Below are 25,306 nucleotides of genomic sequence, written 5' to 3'. Positions count from 1 at the left end.
TTAAAATGTTATTTCAATTTCCATGTAAGTTTAAAGGTGTCTATTTTCCACTGTAGTAACTGTAGTAGGTCAAGGTCACTGGTGGGAATGAATGACTGTCCCCTACTTAACACCTTACTTTCCACTGTTGTAAGCAGTTTAGAAGATAGATTAAATGCACATGCTGGACGGACCAGAGTTCTGTCACTTCCAGGAGGACCGGTGGAGATGTAACTGAAAGCCAGGCAGCGCAGCGTGAGGCGGCGGGGAGTACCTCTGGCATTATGGTATTTATTCACTGATTTTATTACACTTGTATCATCCTGACAATGGGGATGTGACCCTGAAATGTAGATGTCTTAAATCACTACAATCGCGTATGTTTGAAGCCTTCTAGTGCCGCTTTCATTGTTCAGTTATACAGTATATATACTATGGCAGGAGAGGTAATTTGCCACCTGTAAGCTACACGTGGTCCTGGGGTTAGGAGGGAAGTGTGGATGGACCAGGTTCCCATCCTTTTGGCCCAGACCAGGTCTTTTAGGCTTCTTAGCCCAAGAAGCTGCTTCATCAGCCAGCACCTGGGTGCTGAGTTTAAAGCAGAGTCTCCCCAATGAGTCAGTGCTCCTGAAGGCAGTTACTGTCCAGGTGATAGGCCTGCTAGGGACAGTTGATCCAGGGGGCTGGGCCACTAGTGTCAGGATGCCGGGACCTGAAGGGTTCCTTATTAAGTAAGAGGGAGTGAGGCAGGGGCCTAACCTCCCTGGTAGATTATTCTAAAGACAGTGATCTTTGTTTTATGTATATCTTTGTTTTTTAGCTACCTGAATAAAAGGTATTTGTTGTTTCTCACAAGCCTGGAGTCGCTCGTTGGTGGAATTTTAGTAGCAGAGCACATACTAGCAAGACTCTTGTTACACTACCTGTGCAAGTCATGAGTGTCCCAGTAAAAAGGGATAGTGTGGTAAGCCTAAATAGGTGTATAAATCGGAGGAAGACCCAGTGGGCACCAAACAAGTGCAACCAATAATAGAGTTAGTGCAGTGTATGAATACTACCAAATCACAGGGCCAACCCGACCGTTACATCGCGGAGAGTACCATATGTGGAGGGTGCTGCCGCTGCCTTCTCATCTCCTCCCGAGGTGTGCTCGCACCCTTGCTGCACTGCCCAAAGAGAGAGCCTGGATCACAGGGTTTAGATTCCGCTGCTGTGTCAATTACAAATTGGAGGATTAAGACTCCTTGTGATCTATTCCAACCTTTTGGTACGCATAATACCCACAGAGGTGCTGAATATCCTTCAAATCGATACAACAATACTGCACCATGAGAGGTGTTTTTTATGTTTTTTGTTTATAGCCCTCCTTTGTTGTGAGCAACAGACTGAAGACCAGAGCAATAGTGTTTGATGTGCATGATACAAAATCCCTCATCTGATACGCAGATTACCTTTATGAGTGTTTTCGCGTCACTAAACCAAGTGTGAAAATTACTGCACCATCAGGCGCTTGTCCTCTTCCCCTCTCTTTCCATATATATATATATATATATATATATATAAAACTGAACAATGAAGGTGGCACTATACACAGAGCTGGGGCTCACTCCTGTAGTGGCAATTAGTTATCACAGTAAGTGATTGGTTTAAAGCTGTCCATGTTCGTGAAATAATCACTTCTGGACTGAAAGTCTCTCAAAAACCATGCATTATGTCAACAGTACAGTATAACACATCAGAATGTGTTGCCAAAAAATATTGGTAGTATATCTCAGATGGGAACTAAGTAAAAAAGTAGCATATATGTTGCCTAATAATGGCTTCTACTATGGGTTGTCTATTCATACGGAAATTGGATGGCCATTGAGAATGCCTTTGATAATTACAGCAACATATAAGATTAGATAAACTGTATCTGGTTCTGGCAGTTGTCAAACCTACAGAAATTGGTATTCCCCAAATGGCCTACAGTCCCAGAACTAAAAAGGACCTAATGCTGTAACACTTCCAAGCTGAAATGGGATTGGGCATTTGATAGTGTGGCCTAACCATAGGCAGTGACAAATGCAGGATTTGCAAGAGTCTGTGGTGGAGATAGAAAAGTCTAGTAACAACCCTGGACATTAATGTAAACATTGGTATTTTTATACACTGGATACTGTATGGAATGCAGTATTAATATTAAATACTATATATAGTCTATAGTATAGGCTGTATCAAACATTTTTAAATAATATAAATAAGTGGTCGGGAAAAGGTTTACACCTACCATAATAAATAAATTCACAAACAAAATAGAACAAGTACTGCACTTTCTAAGCACACATTAGCCCATGTCATGGTAAGACTCCTGTCTCATCTATTTGGTAGCTAGTCTCTCGTCCAGTGCACTGACTGAGGACTCAAATCCACATATATAGCAAACTTGCTAGAAGAAGCTACTACTACTACTGGGCATGTGCAGCAGTATTTCTCAGTCCCTTAAACTGCATGATGTGGCAGCAGCTATAGGAATCATATTATATACCATTACCCATTACTATTGTTCTCATAATTTGAGTCACTTGCCAAGAGGAGAGTGGTTTCTGGGAAAACAGACCTGCACCCCCTCCAGAGATTGCCTATGGTGGGTACAATGACAATTTTACCAGTGAGAGTACTTAGAAAAAAAGTGTTTTGTAAAGAAACATTTTCAATTATAAATATATGCAGGAGTACTGAGCTTTAATTATTGAGAGTAAATACTAAATAATAATGAAAAATAATTCTAGATACTTATATATTTGACTACTACCTCCACAAATTTATATCACCCTTAGTGCTTGACAAATAAATCACTATCCCAACATATCCATGCCAACTGCTATGGATCTGTAGCTACAAGGACCCCTTTTAACATCATTAGCCATAGTCCTTATGATAATTAAGATCTCACTACAACATAAGTTTAGAGCGAGGATCACCTCCATGCACAATGGGCAATACTGCTAACATGGATGTCAGGAACCAGCCAATAAAATACTAGTTCTTTATGTATATATAAACCACTGTCACTGACACTGTGTCTCTCTCCCCCTCTCTCCCTGACACTGTCTCTCTCTCCCTGACACACACTCTCTCTTCCTGACACTGTCTCTTTTTGCTCTCCCTTACACTGTCTCTCTTTCCCTGACACTGGGGATCATTCCGAGTTGATTGCTCTCTAGCAGATTTTAGCAGCCGTGCAAATGCATTGTCGCCGCTCACCGGGGAGTGTATTTTCACATTGCAGAAGTGCAAATGCCTGTGCAGCAGGGCACCTGCAAAAACATTTTGTGCAAAACAAGACTAGCCCTGGACTTACTCTTTGTGTGCGTTGATTCTAACGTTGGAGGGTTGGCTTTTGGCGTCACACACCCGCCCAGCATTCGCCCAGCCATGCCTGCATTTTCCCCGGCACGCCTGCGTTTTTCCAAACACTCCCTGAAAATGGTCAGTTGCCACCCAGAAACACCCCCTTCCTGTCAATCTTCTTGCATTGTGCCGTGCGACTGAAAGCTTTGCTAGAACATGGGCAAAACCGCAAAGGCCTTTGTACCCGTATGACGCGTGTGCACATTGTGGTGCATGTGCATGCGCAGAAATGCAAATTTATAGCCTGATCACTGCGCTGTGAACAACGGCAGCTAGCGATCAACTCGGAATGACCACCACTGTTTTTCTCCCCCTGACACAATCTCTCCCTGACACTCTCTCTCACTGACACTGTCTCTCTCTCCCTCTCTCTATCAGAATCTCTCTCTCTCTCTGACACACTCTTTCCCTGACACACTCTCTCTTTCTCCCTGACACTATCTCTCTCTATATCTCTCTCCCTGACCCTGTATCTCTCTCTCCCTGACACCATGGGGGTAATTCCAAGTTGATCTCAGCAGGAATTTTTTTAGCAGTTGGGCAAAACCATGTGCACTGCATGGGTGGCAGATGTAACATGTGCAGAGAGAGTTAGATTTGGGTGTGGTGTGTTCAATCTGCAATCTAAATTGCAGTGTAAAAATAAAGCAGCCAGTATTTACCCTGCACAGAAACAAAATAACCCACCCAAATCTAACTCTCTCTGCACATGTTATATATGCCTCCCTTGCAGTGCACATGGTTTTGTCCAACTGCTAAAAAATGTCCTGCTGCGATCAACTCAGAATTACCCCCCATATCTCTCTCTCCCTGACAGTGTCTCTCTCTCCCTACAAAATCTATCTCTGACACTGTCTCTCTCTCTCTCCCTCTTTCTACCCCTTACACTGCCTCTCTCTCCCTGACTCTCTCTCTCTATCTCTGACACTTTATCTCCCTGATGCACTCTCTCTCTCCTTGACAATCCCTCTTACTCTCTCTTGCTCCACTCTCTTTATCTCTCACTCCCTGACACTTTATCTCTCTCAGTCCTTCTTAATTCCCTCCCTCTCTTGCTCCTCCCCTGCCTCTCTCTATCTTACTGATGCCATCTCTCTATTCCTTCTCATCCCTTTTCTCTTCCTGGCATTCTTTTTCTTTCTTCTCTCTGTCTCTTTCTCTTATTCCCTCTTTTTCCATGAACCCCCCTTTCTCTCTCTCTCTCTCTCTCTCTCTCTCTCTCTCTCTCTCTCTCTCTCTCCCTGTCCTCTCCTCTCAAACACTCTCTGCTTTCTCCTCTATCTCTCTTCCCCTGACACCCTTCTTGTCTATCACTCCCCTCATGCTCTCTCTCTCCTGCTTCCCTAAGGGGCACTTTAGTGACAACAGCAGGGGGGCTCTCAAGATTTTGCTATGGGTCCCACAAAGTTCTAGTTGCACTCCTAGATATTTAGAAAAAAGCCTACATGGTGTATGACAGGAGAACAGTGTATTATGACAGTAACCTATATTTTCTGTATATGACTATTGCATACTATATTATATGAATGAGCCTTTTAAATGTACTGTAGTTATTTTGCGATTTTGGAAGAAATGCCATAAACCTATTAAAAACCTGTATAATCCTCAGGCTATGGACTGGTTTGTCATTTTGAGTACTACAGTGTATTACACAGTACGCATGTGAGGCACATGCCTAGGGGTGACACTTGCTGGGGGGGCACAGCCAATCCACATGTTGTTTCGACAAGTGCCGGTTTTTCTGACTGTCGGTAAAACAGCACTGTCATTGAATAAGTTAAATGCAAATTTGACCTATTTCTGTTGAAAAGTGCCGTTTTTTCCAACTGTTGGAAAAACCGGCACCAATTGAATAGATCCCTATGGGGCATATTTAACAATAACAGCAATCTTGGCCAATTAAATATCATTTCTTATTGCAACATATTGGGACATTCTTTGCAGGTGATTTCTTGCACATGACTTTCATTACTACATTTCTTGTCAATACAGGAGGGCTGGCACATCATGTCAACCCTAGTCACCTCATTCCCATCCCCAGGACCATCATGCTCTATTCAACCACAGTAGAAGTGTCCCACAAACCTTTACTTTATAGAAATGTGTTAGTATGGTATGCCTATTCATCTCTCCCCCTCTTCATCCTCCATGATACACTCACCAGGCTGCCTGTAGTATGCTGTGTTCTCAGATGTTTGCTGCTATAAGCTGCTCAGAGCCAGCATAGAGCAATGGTCCTGCAGTCCTCCCTTCTGCCTCTGGGTGTCAGCTGCTTAGATGAGTGTCGTCTTCTACTTGGTGCTCTACTTCCCAGCATATCCATATACATGGGTCTGGCCCTGCAGGCCACAAAGTGATGGAGCAGGAGAAGCTAGAACAAGCAAAGCCTGCTAACCTGCACATGCTGGGAGGTGGAGGCACACTTATGCAAGCAAGCTGTGCTGAGTACAGCAGCACTGCACTACTTCTGATTCTGCTTTGATCTGTTTGGCAGTGCTGCTGATTGGCATAAAGTTACCAGCTGCAGGATCTGTTTGGAATCTACTTCACTCTCTCTTATTTACTAAGCCTTGGATGGAGATAAAACCCACAGAGATAAAGCCCCAGCCAATAGGCTCCTAACTGTCATTTCTCAAACCCAGCCTGCGACATGGCAGTTAGGAGCCGATTGGCTGGGAATTTATCTCCGTCGGATGTATCTCCATCCAAGGCTTAGTAAATAGACCTCTTAGTGGCCTATGCAACAGGCACTGACAAGCAGGGAAAGGGAACCTTTGGCCCTCCAGCTGATATTGAACTACACATCCCAGCATGCCCTCCAATAGTTTTAGCATGGCCAAATAGCAAAATTGTAGCAGGTGTGTGTAGTTCAACAACAGCTGGAAGGCCAAACGTTCCCCACCTCCGGACTAATGGGTCAGTTTAATGCAGGCCTAAAAGTGTTAAATATTGCTGTGGCCCCAGGTACATGTCACCCTGCCACCTGGCCCAGCCGCCACTGCTTGTCAGTAAGTAAACACTTTGCAATAATACGGTGATGACAGTGACTATTATGAGACACTTGATTGTATTTTTTGTCAGGTAGTGTAACTCAGGGATACTTTGTATACAGTGCTACAGTCATTTCTTGATAAAATAAAATCAAGAAAAATGTTGTTTGCACCAATTACATTAGCACACCTTTATATCACAACTGGTCAATAACAAATATATTTAAGGTAACTTTACTTACTGCCGCTCACTAGACCCAATTGAGTTTTCTCAACATACAGTAAGGTTTTCTTACTCACTCCTTTGGATCTTTGACTTAATTAATGACAATACACATTTGACTAATTTGACAGAAATTTTATTGATTAAAAAAATCATTCAGGAAATAAAGCAACAATCAAGACTTCTCCAAAACATGGGCGATCCAATGAGAATGATATTCCCAGGAAATCATAAATATTGGTTTGCAAATATTCGGAAACAGTTTTCTCCTTTGGAAGCAGATTTGCTTCAATTGGAATCCTGTGACTCTGCAAAATAATAGGTAACAATATATAAATACATTTAAGAACATACTGTAGAATAGGCATTCCCAACCTCGGTCCTATAGGGACACCAACAATGCAGATTTTAGTGATATCCAGGCTTCAGCACATATAGTTATATTAAAATAACTGAGTTACTATTTGAGTCATCTGTGCTCAAGCATGGATATCACTAAAACCTGGACTGTTAATGTGCCTTGAGGACTGAGGTTGGGAATGCCTGTTGCAGAACCTTGAATGCATCAGTAAGTTACCACATAAAGTAGGGTGGCCATAATATCCCTTAAATTTGGGACACCTATGATTTACACAGGTTCTGTGGCTAGCTAAACTCTAGCCTGAATTTCACTTGGTTTTAGCCAGCCACAAAACCTGTGTAAATCATGTGTGTCCCAGATTAAAGGGATATTATGGTCACCCTACATATAGGGGATTACTTAGGTTTGTTAGCAAAGCAAAAAAGTTAACAATTGGACAAAACCATGTTGCAATGAAGGTGAGGCAGATGTAATATGTGCAGAGAGATTTAGATTTGGGTGTGTTATATTGTTTCTGTGCATATCATATACTGGTTTCTTAATTTCTACACTGCAATTTAGATTTCAATTTGAACACACCCCACCCAAATCTAAACCTCTCTGCACATGTTACATCTGCAACACCTGCAGTGCAACATGGTTTTGCCCAATTGTAACTTTTTTTGGTTTACTAACAAACAAACAAACAAACAAACAAACAGTACTGCCTTATAAAGATAGGTGACATTGGTCTACAGGGAGGGGGCATGGCTAAAGTGAAGCAAATCGTGTCATTTTAGCCCCACCCTCTCCCTACAGACTTGCGAATCATGGAATTTTTCTGAAGGCTCCCGAAGTTCCCTGCAGCATCTCCTCTCTGGGCTTCTCCAGGAGAGAAGAAATTAAATGCCAGTAAGTATGGATATATATAACCACAAGTCCCACATATGCTAAACAGCTCTGCATACTGTAGATAACTAGCAGAATTCTATTTAAAGTATATATGCATAGTGTATCCAGGCAATACCTATATCCATGTACTTTTTCTGTATAACTAATATCTATAGGATTTACACTGAGGATAACTGCATGTGTTTGATTGATCCTTGGATTACATATATCTCATTGTCAGTTCACTTTTATGGGGTAATTTGTGTCTGGATCATTTGTGATCATTTTTGTGATATTATACTACAGGTAAACAACAAACCAACCGTGCAATTACCAGCTTGTACCATATGTGTAACATCTATTACAACAATTTGAATACAATGTTTAAGAATTATATTATATATATATAGTTCATGATGACTTACATGAATGATTTCTCTTGAGAATACAGACACCTCAATGTCATTACATGTCTGTGAAGCAATTTATATATCTGCATTTTTGGCATGACTTTGTCACTTACTGTAGTTATGTTTTGTACCATATGCATTACCTGCATTGGAAATACAATACTGCAGGACATACTAGCCTACTCTCCCACAAGTTGCAGGAGACTCTAAAAAATGTTGTACAGTCCCCCACACCTACAGAGGAGTAGCGGAATCTCCAGCTCCCCACCTGCTTCCTATTGAAGTGGGCAGGATAAGAAGATAGACCGGAGAATCCTGCAGCTGAATGAAGGGGATGGGGATAAAAGATCCACCCCCTACCCGCAAACTGCAGCATTAGTGGGAGCGGTCTACGGATGTGCAGTCTGGCTTTGCCCCCTGCAGTGGCTAGATGTGTCTCATCTCCGGGCTACTCCTAGGGATGAGATTTTTAATGTAGACAAGTATGCTACAGCATCACATTCTATAAATGACACACACTGCATAAATTCTGTCCTAGTCTCTCAGAGATCTAATACACTAAATCTGACTGCTGACCATAACAAATTAGGAGAATTATCACAAATTTGTCTGCAAAAAGTTACAGATGAACTCATCATCTATCTACTACCAGTGTAGAACCTGGGAGTGTGTGTGTAGGGGGGGGGGGGCAGTGTTAGAGGGGCATGTACCCCAGCTGCAGGATTAAGGGGGTGATGAGGGCTATGGTTGTTACGAAGCCTGATGTCTGAGTTTTGCCTTTGGGCCTGTCTCCCCGTCATCAAGTGCTCACCTCAGACTATAGTGATCCTGACTTCAAGGGGCTTTTACTAAATATCTCCCAGGCCATCTACAGCTGCATCAAGTGCAGTTCCCTTAATAATTATGGCACCAGTTGTGGTGGAAAAAAACATTAGACATGCCCACTTTGATGAGGGACATGCTCCCCAGTAATAGCCAGGATCTCATCTCTCAGGGCAGCAAGTGACACAGTGCAGCCCACCCTACTGGCAAGAGCTCTGCAGGCAGTGAAGGATCCCTAGTGGGTAGTGCTTGAAATAGATTGAGGCGCACTTCCTCAAAGATGTCCACCTTCTTGGACTGCAGCATCAGAGGCCTCCATTAGGACACTGTTTCAACAACCAAGTAGGTGGTGTGTGCTCCAACACCCGGACAGTTTTAAATGCATATATTAAAAAAGAAGCACAAGTGTGTTTACTCACTGCAATCACTGGAAGCTCTCTGGAGCAATCATATCACATGAGACTGCATATGGGTGTATAATGTGAATGCTTGTTTATACAATACCACTTATAAATGTGCTAAAATAAATGAAATTAATTGCATTGGTGATAATCTGAACTCACACTGCATACATGAAGTCATTTTTTTTTTTTCGTTTCATCTTATCTATTTAATTAAAAAATATGATGTATAGTATACATTATTTATACAATATACATTTCTTTGATTATTATTATATACTGTTTTCCAATACATGCATCATTATGAGGTCTTTTTAATTTACACCTACAATTAAGGATGGGGGGAGCCAAAATTCTGCCTTACCCCAGGTGATATAAATCCTAGTTTTGGCCCTGTTACTACTGATATGAACAAATATTTTGCTTACTACCATTGGACTCATTTTATAGAGCACGTTTGTCTATTTTGATGTAAATGTATGTCCTTTTATTTAACCTACAGTATTTTTAGAAATTTTAATAATTAATTATAATATAATCTAAGTATTATTATTTTTCTAAAAGAGTGTCCCCACAATGATGAGAGTAGGTTTGTCTTCTATTCTGTGACTAATGATTTGGTTTTGCATAGATGTTAAAAAACATCACAGTGATGCTGCTCACCATACTGACATAATATATGGATGAACACAAATGTCTTGATATATGTAAAATGCACAAACTGTGCACCTGGAACAGAAATATATCATAATAAAAGGGTAAATATTTGTTGGTTAGTTTGTAATTTTTTAATTATTTATTAGGAACTCTATAGAATTGATTTTAAGATATTGTGTATTTCTATTGTTTGCTTCCTAAGTATATTACACAAGGGTAAGGGTGCCTCTAGTAAGAGCTATGCAGTTAGAGGTGTGCTTGCTTGTGTAAAGTGCATGTGCAGGACTGCAGGTTTGTCAGCGTAATAAATTGAGCCCTGTTCAGTGCATTAAAGGCAAATCACTTGGCAATATGGACTTCAATTATACAATAATACAAAAAGAGTTACTGCCAGAGACAGCATTGTTCCTGCTGATATTAGTTTTGTATGGGGAATCCTATGTAATACATAATCATACGTATTCACCATATCAGAATGATGATACAATCAATGTTTTGGTAAATCTGTCTCTAAGCTGGTACATGCATGACCACATATACTGCCCCCATAACTGTAAGCTAACCTTTATGATTGGGGGCCACCAATGTCAAGACAACAATGTAATGCAAAGTTGACCTGGTGACATGTTTTGGGTAAATTGCAGTGAATAAATAAAGTAGACATATAGATATGACCAAAGCTTGATGAACTCAGCACTCCAGCAGTAAAGGAACATATTCATACACCCATCCCATTATATTTATATCTGTGACTCACTTACCATTTGCCGACTGGATTTCCAAGTGAAATTCCAAGACCTAGAAGACCTCCATCCTTACATGGAATAAACAGAAAAATATTCTAAGCAATGTAAAAAAAATATATACAATGGTATCACAAAGTGTTTTTCCATTTCATCAGGTTTTATAGAGAGTGTACATCCATGAGAGTCTAAAACATATTTTCTTGGATTTTTTTTTAATTCTGTAACTAAAATTCAAGGACAATAAGAAAGTGGGTATAATAGTGCCTTTATCTACTGTATACCAAATCCAAGTCTGAGAGGTAGGCAACATATGCTATAGTCCCCTAAAATCATATTGTATGCGACCATTGGGCACTAATGCATGCAGGTGATAAGACATGTATAACCAGAAGCCAGCTATGGAGTTACAGCTATCAGATTATTCCTATATGATCAGATTCATGTGCAGCCAGCACCATATGGGAATAGTGGTCTCAGATGGCAACTAAGGATACACGTTGTTAGGACAGATCTAGTCTTACATATGGAGATCAGATGTCACTTTTTTTCCTGATATGATTTTCATTAATTAACATTCTCACTACTATTTGGGACATAACCAAACCCACTTTACATTAGTAACACATTTTATTTTTCTAAAGTCAGGTATTTCTGTCTGTATATTGTTCACTGCTACTCTTACATGTTTAACATCACTAGCAAATACATTTCTATTTTATATAGTATTTCACTCTTACCTTGTTACAAAGAATGGGGTTTAAAATGCCTCCTAAAAGAGTTCCCACGGTGTCTATCACAGTATTCTGAAATAAAATGATCCTATAACTTTTGCTGAAAAATACACTGTGCAAAATAAATTTACCGTATAAACTAAATGATCCACACCATGCTTCCAAAATGGTAATCTGTCATTTCTCCAATATATGTGTTATGAAAACAAATCTCTGTCCTTTTGCACAATCCAAGGTTAGTTTTAGTATTATGATTTTCTGGTAACTTTTTGTTGGGGGGAGGGGTGGTAGTTTACCATTTACAGCAGCACTTAATGAAAGTTACATTTTATGTAGTTTATGGATCTATACATATTCTGGTAATGGGAGTGTGAAAGTGAAATCATTTTGGAAGAAGTGTTACAGATATCCAACCACATCTGATATCTATTTTTAATTTCTGCATTTCAGTGTTTTGGAGCTTAGTATTTTTATTATATACTGTGCATGAGGTGTTTTGAAATTATATAATCTCTGGCACAATCTGTAACATATTAATCCCAATGTAAATGAATGTTCATTTTTAATCATTATGAGATATTATTATCTATGGCATAAATTATATTACAATATATACTAAAGAGGACTATTGCTTCAAATAGAAAAAATAAAACCCTTCCTACAGTACATAAAATAATATGTTTATTAAATTGCCTTGTTACTAAATACTAATATCCAGAGATAACATTTACATTGTTAATGTGGTATTCACAATGATAAAACTCAGGGGTAGGCAACCTGTGTGCGCCAGCTGCTGTGGAACTACACATCACAGCATTCCCTGCTACTATGTTGATGTTAGGGCATGCTGGGATGTGTAACTGGAGTACAACAGGTTGCCTATGCCTGGTGTACATCACTAACTGATTTGTAAGTGTAACTGTAATTGGCCCCACTTACAAATATTGTTTTAAATTTGTAAATGTAACCATAATAAATGCATTAGACTGCTGCAGGCTTAGGAACTTCATATTTAATAAGACATAACACAAAAAAATAACTAACACCATATTCACAAATGTTGAAATGGAATAAAAATGGATATGTAGTTGTCAGTGACCACTTTTAAGATCTATTTTTTAATTTTGATAACATTAGTCTCTAAAATTAGAGAATCCTGTATTTTAAAAATGTGGTATTAAAAGAAATTACAATACTGAGTACAGTTCTGAGAATGTAACTCAAAAATTAAGTGTTAAGACCATTCCAACAGTTTGAATTTCAAATATTATGTAATTCAAACTTTATAGAGTTATACTGTATCACCAAAAGATTATGTACTTTACTTATATTTATACAGCACACCCATTCAGTATTCCACAGCACTCACCAACAAAGGATCCAAAGTTTTTTCCACAACACCATTAAGTAAGCCTATAGCTTGACCAGACAGACCAGCCTGGAAAATATTATATTGTTTCAGTTATACAGTGCAGTAAATCATATTGCAGGCACAGCACATATAGAATCTCCGAAATGTTAAATATGCTCCACATATGTCTTAGGTCTTTCATTAATGCATGAAAACTAATATTTCTATACTTTATTCCTGCTTAAAAATGGTCTCAGAAGATATATATTGTACATCAGGGTCATTTGCGAAAAACAATATTGTGATAGCATTCAATGCATGAACTGGCAGCTTTTTCAAGGTATTGAAAAAGCAGCAAGTACTGAGTAGTGAAACGCGTTGATGTACCTACCTATACCCACCCACTGGATTGTGCAAGTTACCTAAAGAGTCTGAACCAGCTTTCAGATTTGTTAGAGGAAGTAACAGCTTGCTGGGGATTATATGAATTGGACATCCTTGCTTGGATCTCACCATCAGATGACACCACATTCACCTGAGGATTCTATATCTATATTCGGCCCCGGAAGTATACACAGGTACAGGCACATACAGGACTGTAAACTAATTTTCTATATACAGATGTGGCCATGCTCATCTAACTGCAATGCGGCATGCTGCATCGTGTACCAGGCTGCAACGATTCACAGTCAGCAATTGCTTCAGCTATATCTGTATATGGACAGCCTTATGGGTGAGATGTCTGCTCATATTATTGATATATTAACTTTTGTTGTATTTGTATTTTTTAGTTTATGCTATTCTTATTTTTTTATATTAAACATAATATTATCTACATCCAAATAATATGCACTTGTTTATAACTATTTAATATTCTGTCTAGAGCGCTACTTTTATTGTTGTCCTCTCTCAGTGCCTGCCTGCTTGTGTGTGGTTGGAGCAAAACAGCAGCCTCAGGGTAGATGAGAATGAAGGGATCCCTTGGTTGAGAGCCATGACAATTGCACTCTCAGCCAATCATTGATCAGGTTAATGAGTTTGTTCGGCCTTTGAAATTGACACCCAAGTCCAAAAACCATAAGATCTGATACAGACAGGATGACATTTTGCATTGTTTTCAGAACCAAGTCAGGCAGGGAATTTTGAGTCCCGGCCTTGATCCACTCAGATTGGGTAAGTTTGGATGGTCTTGAATCTCTGAGAATCTAGCCTGCTCATCTCTACTTTATATTCATGCATTTGTATACACCAAATCAAGGGATTAAAGAAGTTCCGTTAAGTATAATTTTATATTTTAACTTACAACACTTAATGCTATCAAAAATTAACTATTTAGCTTTAAAGTGTCCTTATATTTCCATCAGTGTTATTAATTGTAGTTGTAAGGCCACATAAAATGTAGTATCCAGGTGGAGGAAATCGATTCCAAAGAGCACTTGATATGGAACATAGAATGTCCTGTTTCTGCATTGGAGCATGTAGATGGCCCATCCAGTGCACTGCAATGTGTTCACCTAGACTCCGCTCTCAGGAGATGCCTAGAAGAGCAGCTAGTTTTTCAGGGATTTGATTTGCAAGTACAGGTTGAGTATCCCATATCCAAATATTCCAAAATACGGAATATTCCAAAATACGGACTTTTTTGAGTGCAACCTTTGTTTTTTGATGACTCAATGTTCAAAAACTTTGTTTAATACACAAAGTTATTAAAAATATTGTATTAAATGACCTTCAGGCTGTGTGTATATGGTGTATATGAAACATAAATTAATTGTGTGAATGTAGACACACTTTGTTTACTGTACAAAGTTATAAAAAATATTGGCTAAAATTACCTTCAGGCTGTGTGTATAAGATGTATATGAAACATAAATGCATTATGTGCTTAGATTTAGGTCCCATCAACTTCATATCTCATTATAATATGCAATTATTCCAAAATACGGAAAATCTGATATCCAAAATACCTCTGGTCCCAAGGATTTTGGATAAGGGATACTCAACCTGTATTTGTTGAATATACATTTGAGTTTGTTTTTTTTTTTGTTTTTATCTGCATCCTTAATGGAGGTGAGTCTCATGTACAGTAATTAACTCATTCAATAAGAAAGATGAGTGGAATTAATTGTTCATACAGTATGTGTACAAAAAAAATTAGCTCAACATCTGTATTTCAGCATAACACACACAAGAAGACTCAGTTCTGGCTGGAGATAGGAATGTGGTTGGATCAAGGCATGTGTAACTTGGTACAATGGGGAGAGAACAGAAGGCTCTTGTGTGGGCGCACTCTTGTAGACAGGAAGTAAGTTAGATAAGATAATTAAGATGAATGGTTAAAACATAACTTTTATTAACTAGTATTACAAACGGGGTTGTTACCGGAGATCTATCCTTCAAAATGCAATGTAGCAGGCATCTTAGTGAAATAAAAATGTTCTGGTCTCTTAATGTTTAAAAGTGTGTGGAAGGGCGGTAGACATTAGTTGGTCATACCCCCATTCCCACTTGACCAGTACAGACTTGCTGTGTTAATGGAACCACAGGGTGGTCAAGACACAAAAATAATAACTATGCTCTTTTGGCTTATGAAAGATTAGAGAAATGATCAGAAGTCATTCCTCTGAGTGTAATACAGGAAAAATGGACATGCTCCTATCTGGATTTTAGACAATGATAACGGTAGAAGTAAATGTGGCACCTCACGTAGTTGGTGCTCGTGACCAAGGGTCTAGAGATTACTGAGTAGAGAAAACAAGTGGTGATACTACTGTTGGTGTTGATACCACATAAGTGAGGAAAATCCTGCTCTACAACACCAGGTATTCGCAGGTGGTCTCCCTTCCTGGTGCTGACTTGGCCCAACGCTGTTTAGCTTCCAAGATCAGACGAGATCGGGCGCTGGCAGCGTGGTATGGTAGTAGAGAATTTTATGTGAACACCAATGAGAGTGCACCTATTTAAGAAAATTGAAAATCAGAACCGACAGAAAGAGAAATGAGGAAAGATCGAGTAAATGAGTGGATCTGCTTTTCACGTTAGACCCGATCCAACATTCCCACTCGGAATGAGAGTCCACGAAAGATAGTGATCTGTAGACAATTGATATTAATGAGAATTAGCACTGTAAAATACAGTCAGAAAAAACCCTGATCGCAAGTGTGTTATAATTTGTCCAGACAGGTAGTGCATGGCAGGAGATGCTGGTAGAATCAGATAAATACGTGGTCACTCTGGTGATGCGGTTTGTTGCAAAACTGTAAGGAGGCAGAAATAAAGATAGATGCAAACCAACACTTTCATGAGTATAACAAATATATTGGTCAAAAAATAATGACACTAAGACAGTTAGCTAATTTCCAATAGGTTCGCTCAATGCTACAGAGTGCTAGTGAAGATCTATAGTCAGTCACCCCTATAATGCATACTAAATACGAGATAATTCAAGCGGTTCTGCTAAGGTTTGAAATAGGAGTTGCTATCCGTGGCAAAGAGCCACAGGATAGTGAGGCTTACAGTTTCACCAGAGATCAGGATAGGCCAAGAGAGCAAGGAAGATAAATGAGGCTAAATGCCAGGATGCGGTGGTGTCGACGAGACCCCTGTTCCTAGGTGCGGAAGACGCGTTTCGCCCTAGGGCTTGTTCACTTCCGGGTTCCGTACTGTACGGTGTGGGGAGAGGGCTTTTAAGTCCGCCCGGTTAAGGCTTGGCCAATCATATGGTGTCATATGGTAGATGAGATCTCCCCGTATGTGTAGTTGCTAGGAGACCGCATGCATGACGACGTCAGATCGGGAGGCGTGAGATGCATAACTTGTCGCGAGATCGCGGGCGCCATCTTGGATGTGGGAAAAATATCTTTGAGGTTAAGGTTTGTGTGGGCAGTTACTAAGAGACTAAAAATAGCGGAGCTGGAAACGTCATAGCCGGAGGCTGGAAACATAAGGTGATGGTAAATCACCATAGTGGATATGTCATGTGGTGAGTGTGGTCTCCCCGTATGTGTGGTTGCTAGGAGACCACATTGGTGATGACGTCGGATCGGGAGACGGAAGATACACCACCTATCGCGAGATCACGGGCGCCATCTTGAAAGTGGGAAAAATGCCATTGTGGTAAGGGTATGTATAGGCGGTTGCTAAGAGACTGATATAGCGGAGCTGGGAAGTCACAGCCGGAGGGCTGAGAGCATTTATGTGATAGTGAATCACCATTGTTGGATATGGGAATACTAGATAATGAATAGGTGGTAAATGCCCCTGTTGCATCGCTACGTTGTAAAGGATGCTGCTATTACAATTTGATGATATAAGGTGATATAATTAAAATAGATGTTATGGAGGAGCTATACAAAAGGGATGAGGGAATGTAATGGAATAGGAATATAATAGAAAATAAAAATAAAAATTAAAAAATAAATAATAACAAAATAATAAATAAAAAATACAAAATAAATAAAAAATATAAATTAAAATTTAAAAATTAAAACTAAAAACTAAAAATGAATGTAACATGAATGTATGATATGTAATGAATTATTAATAACCTGCTTAATTCACAGGGATATATTGAAATGTGCAACAAGCTGGAAAACTCCTCCTCAAAAAGTTCTTTGCAAAACACCACGCAAGACGAGATAGTGATAACATCACAGACCTATCCCCCGAGGAGCTCCAAGCAGTCCAAACCCTAGAAGACCTATCAGTGGAATCGAATATACAAGACATCATTCCTTGCCGAGCTAAATGTAAACCTAAATCTTCATTTTTCCCACCCGATAATACCAGCCCGGAAATAAGGGTCTTTCTTAACAGGGTGTCGAAAGAATTCGATGATATTTACGTCCAAATCAAAACTTCCCATCAATATCCATCAAGAAATCTCGACTATCAAGAAAGGAAAGCATTACGTGAGATGGAAACCTGGCGAGACGTAATTATCAAACCTTCAGACAAGGGTGGTAACATTGTGCTATGGCCGTTAGAAATGTATATCACGGAAGCACATAAACAACTGTTTAACCCCCTCTGCTATCAAAAACTTCTTAACGACCCCACTAAAAGGTTCCAAAAAGCTTATACCTCTTTAATACAAGAGGCTGCTACACAGGGAACCATCACTAAACAAGAAGTAGCATATTTGACTGTACAAAACCCGAGAACTCCAACTTTTTATCTTCTGCCGAAGATTCATAAGGACATCCAAGTGCCACCGGGCAGACCTATAATGTCGGGTAATGGAGGACTGCTGGAGCAGCCGAGTCGCTTCCTAGACTTACACCTACGCGATTTCGTTCTTGAGTTACCATCTTATCTACAAGACACTGCTGACCTATTACGAAAAATTCACAACATCCATTTTGAGGATGACTTCCTCCTAGCAACCTTAGATGTTGAGGCACTTTACTCGAGCATCAATCACCAACAAGGTTTGGCTGCAATCAAATTCTTTTTGGATCAAATTGGTTCCAATGATTTTTCGGATTTTCTGTTACAGCTACTCACGTTTGTCCTTTCTAAAAATTATTTTGTTTTTCAAGACCAGTTCTTCTTACAAATCAGGGGAACCGCTATGGGGGCAGCATGTGCACCTACATATGCAAATCTCTTCTTAGGGTGGTGGGAGCACTTCCACGTGTTTAACATCTGCAATGAAAAATACACCACACATATTATACTATGGCTAAGATACATCGACGATGTCTTCTTGATTTGGAATGGTGACAAGAACTTACTTCTGGAGTTCATTCAGATTCTTAATCACAATGAACTCAACATCATCTTGACACACTTCATCAGCCCAACAAGAGTACCATTCTTAGACCTTAGTATCTACAAATCCAATGCAGGATTCTTGGAAACTGAATTATTCCGTAAGGAGACGGCCACTAACAGCCTCCTACACCAAACAAGCTCCCATTTTCCGCCCACTGTGGAAAACATCCCCAAAGGGGAATACCTACGCCTGAGACGCAATTGCTCGGAAGACTCAACTTTCAAGGCCAAAAGCTTGGAATTAACCAACCGCCTACTAGATAGAGGCTACAGCAGACGCTCACTTAAGCGGGCATACACTGCCATAGCAAAAACCAGAAGAGAGAATCTGATCTTTGGAAAGAAAAGTAAGAACACGGAGCAGGAAGACACCGTCCGCTTCATTGGGACCTTCTGCCCTGAATGGAGGAAATTGAAGGGAGCAATAACTAGACATCTCCCAATTTTACAATTGGACCCTGATTTGGCACCCCTCTTCGACTCCCCACTGCAAATGAGCTGGCGCAGATCAAAAAATATGAGAGACCATCTAGTGCACAGCCATTTGATCTCCTCAAATATCAAAAAACCTATCATCACAGGCTCTTTCCCCTGCGGCCACTGCAAATTATGCCCCCAAATTTTGCAAACCAACACGGTCATCGACAGGTTTGACCAGCCGGTCAAGTTACAATATTTTTTCAATTGTAATACGCAGGCGGTGATATATTGCATAACGTGTGAGTGTAATCTCAAGTATGTAGGCATGACCACTCGTAAATGGAAAGAAAGAATTTTGGAACACCTTGGTAACATCCGTAATGCCTCCAGAGATCTTAACAGAATGAAACAGCTCACATCGGTAGCAAGACATTTCAACTCTGTGCATAAGGGATCCATCAAAGGATTTAAGACCTTCTGCTTAGATCGAGTACATCTCGGAATACGAGGAGGAGACATAACAAAAGAACTATACAAAAAGGAGAGTGAGTGGATTTTCCGCCTGAACAGCCTGAAACCCTTTGGCTTGAATGAAACCATTAACTATGGAGCTTTTTTGTAACTTAGCTTCTTACCTACTATTTACATTTTAGAACATATATTCCTTTTTTAATCCATTATTTTTCCCATAGGTGATTCACACTTTCACACCTTTCACTGTACACGTATCGCTTGCACATCTCATCCTTTTACTTATATCACTATTCAACACCATGTCTCATCTTCCCTTCCTATCTAATATATCTCCTCACACTCAGCTCTTATTTCCATTCTTCACCATTAGCCACACCCACCAGACATATATTCCCGGCCTCCCCCTTCTATCACCTACCAGCTATACCCACCCCTCACCTCCCCCCTTATCCCGACAAATGTAAAAATAATCAGTTTGCTTTTCCTTTGGTCACTGCACATCTATGCACCCACATCTAATCCTCAGCTTCCAATCATCCCCTTAACTTGCTGACTTGTCACTGCACACCGACACCTGCCTCCCAACGTACACTCAGTACCATCACAGTCACCTCTTGATCCCTCCACTCTTATTATTGCCCTCCAAGCACGTCCAGCCCATCCATCACATATTTCCTTCAGGCTTATCCAGCTTGTTGCACATTTCAATATATCCCTGTGAATTAAGCAGGTTATTAATAATTCATTACATATCATACATTCATGTTACATTCATTTTTAGTTTTTAGTTTTAATTTTTAAATTTTAATTTATATTTTTTATTTATTTTTTATTTTTTATTTATTATTTTGTTATTATTTATTTTTTAATTTTTATTTTTATTTTCTATTATATTCCTATTCCATTACATTCCCTCATCCCTTTTGTATAGCTCCTCCATAACATCTATTTTAATTATATCACCTTATATCATCAAATTGTAATAGCAGCATCCTTTACAACGTAGCGATGCAACAGGGGCATTTACCACCTATTCATTATCTAGTATTCCCATATCCAACAATGGTGATTCACTATCACATAAATGCTCTCAGCCCTCCGGCTGTGACTTCCCAGCTCCGCTATATCAGTCTCTTAGCAACCGCCTATACATACCCTTACCACAATGGCATTTTTCCCACTTTCAAGATGGCGCCCGTGATCTCGCGATAGGTGGTGTATCTTCCGTCTCCCGATCCGACGTCATCACCAATGTGGTCTCCTAGCAACCACACATACGGGGAGACCACACTCACCACATGACATATCCACTATGGTGATTTACCATCACCTTATGTTTCCAGCCTCCGGCTATGACGTTTCCAGCTCCGCTATTTTTAGTCTCTTAGTAACTGCCCACACAAACCTTAACCTCAAAGATATTTTTCCCACATCCAAGATGGCGCCCGCGATCTCGCGACAAGTTATGCATCTCACGCCTCCCGATCTGACGTCGTCATGCATGCGGTCTCCTAGCAACTACACATACGGGGAGATCTCATCTACCATATGACACCATATGATTGGCCAAGCCTTAACCGGGCGGACTTAAAAGCCCTCTCCCCACACCGTACAGTACGGAACCCGGAAGTGAACAAGCCCTAGGGCGAAACGCGTCTTCCGCACCTAGGAACAGGGGTCTCGTCGACACCACCGCATCCTGGCATTTAGCCTCATTTATCTTCCTTGCTCTCTTGGCCTATCCTGATCTCTGGTGAAACTGTAAGCCTCACTATCCTGTGGCTCTTTGCCACGGATAGCAACTCCTATTTCAAACCTTAGCAGAACCGCTTGAATTATCTCGTATTTAGTATGCATTATAGGGGTGACTGACTATAGATCTTCACTAGCACTCTGTAGCATTGAGCGAACCTATTGGAAATTAGCTAACTGTCTGAGTGTCATTATTTTTTGACCAATATATTTGTTATACTCATGAAAGTGTTGGTTTGCATCTATCTTTATTTCTGCCTCCTTACAGTTTTGCAACAAACCGCATCACCAGAGTGACCACGTATTTATCTGATTCTACCAGCATCTCCTGCCATGCACTACCTGTCTGGACAAATTATAACACACTTGCGATCAGGGTTTTTTCTGACTGTATTTTACAGTGCTAATTCTCATTAATATCAATTGTCTACAGATCAATATCTTTCGTGGACTCTCATTCACGATTCCCGGTACATTGCACCACGCGAGTGGGAATGTTGGATCGGGTCTAACGTGAAAAGCAGATCCACTCATTTACTCGATCTTTCCTCATTTCTCTTTCTGTCGGTTCTGATTTTCAATTTTCTTAAATAGGTGCACTCTCATTGGTGTTCACATAAAATTCTCTACTACCATACCACGCTGCCAGCGCCCGATCTCGTCTGATCTTGGAAGCTAAACAGCATTGGGCCAAGTCAGTACCAGGAAGGGAGACCACCTGCGAATACCTGGTGTTGTAGAGCAGGATTTTCCTCACTTATGTGGTATCAACACCAACAGTAGTATCACCACTTGTTTTCTCTACTCAGTAATCTCTAGACCCTTGGTCACGAGCACCAACTACGTGAGGTGCCACATTTACTTCTACCGTTATCATTGTCTAAAATCCAGATAGGAGCATGTCCATTTTTCCTGTATTACACTCAGAGGAATGACTTCTGATCATTTCTCTAATCTTTCATAAGCCAAAAGAGCATAGTTATTATTTTTGTGTCTTGACCACCCTGTGGTTCCATTAACACAGCAAGTCTGTACTGGTCAAGTGGGAATGGGGGTATGACCAACTAATGTCTACCGCCCTTCCACACACTTTTAAACATTAAGAGACCAGAACATTTTTATTTCACTAAGATGCCTGCTACATTGCATTTTGAAGGATAGATCTCCGGTAACAACCCCGTTTGTAATACTAGTTAATAAAAGTTATGTTTTAACCATTCATCTTAATTATCTTATCTAACTTACTTCCTGTCTACAAGAGTGCGCCCACACAAGAGCCTTCTGTTCTCTCCCCATTGTACTAAAGTTTGTATACTTTCTGGCTCTGGGTGCACCACCAACTAGGACGAAAATAACATCGATACGTATATAATATACCACATGGAAAGGGCTAATCTCTGCCCTCTCTCTCCCCTATCTGTTTAGGGTAACTTACTGTCCTGTTTTGGTTTTTCTTTTCTAATTTAAGTATTTATTCCTGATTAGCTTTTCCGGTGCCGGATCGCCCTAGGTTTCTGCATAGTATTTTCTACTGTTGTATAAACAGTCTCTGATCCTTGGCACGGTTTTCTGTATCTCACTATATGATAAACGTTTTCTTTACCGGATCTGTCCATTTTAGCAGTAACACTTTCACTTAATTTTTTGAAGCAGTCTCTATAATGACCACTTTCTCATTAAAAGCGGAGCTAACAAAACGTCAAAATCCGGAGACCTTTGGGGATTTTTTCACAGAAAATTTTGACGAATCCCCCACTGATTCTGACTGGAAAATCTCTTTTGCTAGATTACAAAAGAACTTGCAGAAAAGGACTCGTCTTTCGTGGGACATCACCACACTACAGAATTATATCAAACATAAGATCGTGCCTCGGGGGTTGAGACCCAAAATATTCCCCTCTTTTCCACTGGCTACGGAGAACCTGAAGACAGAGTGGGAGACAGCACTCCTGAAGTGTTCCCAAGAACTATTACATCTTTTGGTCAAACACGACACTTTACTCATAGATCAAGTGGAAAAAGAAATAGAGGAATTGGGTCATAACCTAGAAATTTGGGAAAAAGATTTGTCTTTTCAGACAGCTTTTGAGAAACATCAAAAAGAACTTAAGTCATATGAACAAACAATAGCTGATCGGAAGCGGAATAAATTTATCAGGGACAAACGAGACTTCTCACGTGGGGACATTTTCAGGTGGAATTCCATACCTCAGAGCAGGAATCGAAGACAGAGGGACGACTCGACTTTCTCAGAATTTGAATCTTCAAACAGTGGAGATTCATCTAGTGAGACTTCAGACAACGCCAGATTCAATCAAGGAGAATTTTCCCCACGTTTTTTAGGCCAGGGCTCGAAACAAAGAGGCCGGGACAAAAATCAAGGAAAACCCGGCGGGGGGGAAAGAAGAGGCGACAGACGCAACCCCGATTGGGACCTATCGAGGACTGCCAGGTATCCGGCCCGACAAAGGAAGACGCTACGATAATTCACCCGTCTTCATCCTCCTTACAGGTTATCAACCTATCAGGCAGACCCCTTTCATCTGCACATATGGCTGTTTTAGCCAAGGGCCTATCTTTCTCACCCTCCAGATCATTCAACAGATTTTGTTGGGAGAAGGATCTTAGGTTATTTGGTAGAAAACTCCTCCTCAAAAAGTTCTTTGCAAAACACCACGCAAGACGAGATAGTGATAACATCACAGACCTATCCCCCGAGGAGCTCCAAGCAGTCCAAACCCTAGAAGACCTATCAGTGGAATCGAATATACAAGACATCATTCCTTGCCGAGCTAAATGTAAACCTAAATCTTCATTTTTCCCACCCGATAATACCAGCCCGGAAATTAGGGTCTTTCTTAACAGGGTGTCGAAAGAATTCGACGATATTTACGTCCAAATCAAAACTTCCCATCAATATCCATCAAGAAATCTCGACTATCAAGAAAGGAAAGCATTACGTGAGATGGAAACCTGGCGAGACGTAATTATCAAACCTTCAGACAAGGGTGGTAACATTGTGCTATGGCCGTTAGAAATGTATATCACAGAAGCACATAAACAACTGTTTAACCCCCTCTGCTATCAAAAACTTCTTAACGACCCCACTAAAAGGTTCCAAAAAGCTTATACCTCTTTAATACAAGAGGCTGCTACACAGGGAACCATCACTAAACAAGAAGTAGCATATTTGACTGTACAAAACCCGAGAACTCCAACTTTTTATCTTCTGCCGAAGATTCATAAGGACATCCAAGTGCCACCGGGCAGACCTATAATGTCGGGTAATGGAGGACTGCTGGAGCAGCCGAGTCGCTTCCTAGACTTACACCTACGCGATTTCGTTCTTGAGTTACCATCTTATCTACAAGACACTGCTGACCTATTACGAAAAATTCACAACATCCATTTTGAGGATGACTTCCTCCTAGCAACCTTAGATGTTGAGGCACTTTACTCGAGCATCAATCACCAACAAGGTTTGGCTGCAATCAAATTCTTTTTGGATCAAATTGGTTCCAATGATTTTTCGGATTTTCTGTTACAGCTACTCACGTTTGTCCTTTCTAAAAAAAAAAAAAAAAAAAAATTATTTTGTTTTTCAAGACCAGTTCTTCTTACAAATCAGGGGAACCGCTATGGGGGCAGCATGTGCACCTACATATGCAAATCTCTTCTTAGGGTGGTGGGAGCACTTCCACGTGTTTAACATCTGCAATGAAAAATACACCACACATATTATACTATGGCTAAGATACATCGACGATGTCTTCTTGATTTGGAATGGTGACAAGAACTTACTTCTGGAGTTCATTCAGATTCTTAATCACAATGAACTCAACATCATCTTGACACACTTCATCAGCCCAACAAGAGTACCATTCTTAGACCTTAGTATCTACAAATCCAATGCAGGATTCTTGGAAACTGAATTATTATATATTATTATTA

The 25,306-nt window shown here is 40.2% G+C and overlaps 1 long non-coding RNA gene and 2 pseudogenes across 1 annotated transcript; 1 reads left to right on the top strand and 2 right to left on the bottom strand.

The window, feature by feature from the left end:
* Nucleotides 1-6,718: 6,718 nt before the first annotated feature.
* Nucleotides 6,719-13,111, bottom strand: LOC134956800 (uncharacterized). Its single transcript, XR_010186181.1, has 4 exons — nucleotides 12,953-13,111; nucleotides 11,590-11,655; nucleotides 10,868-10,920; nucleotides 6,719-6,893 (listed from the first exon to the last, which is right to left on the bottom strand). It is a non-coding gene; the product is annotated as an uncharacterized LOC134956800 (long non-coding RNA).
* A 2,630-nt stretch (nucleotides 13,112-15,741) lies between these two features.
* LOC134961950 (5S ribosomal RNA) lies at nucleotides 15,742-15,860 on the bottom strand (annotated as a pseudogene).
* A 6,119-nt stretch (nucleotides 15,861-21,979) lies between these two features.
* Nucleotides 21,980-22,098, top strand: LOC134961211 (5S ribosomal RNA; annotated as a pseudogene).
* Nucleotides 22,099-25,306: the final 3,208 nt, after the last annotated feature.

Source organism: Pseudophryne corroboree, chromosome 9 (assembly GCF_028390025.1).
Source record: "Pseudophryne corroboree isolate aPseCor3 chromosome 9, aPseCor3.hap2, whole genome shotgun sequence".
In the NCBI taxonomy this organism is placed as follows: Eukaryota; Metazoa; Chordata; class Amphibia; order Anura; family Myobatrachidae; genus Pseudophryne; species Pseudophryne corroboree.
Note: the sequence above shows the minus strand (reverse complement) of the source record. Positions and strands in the feature narration are given on the sequence as shown.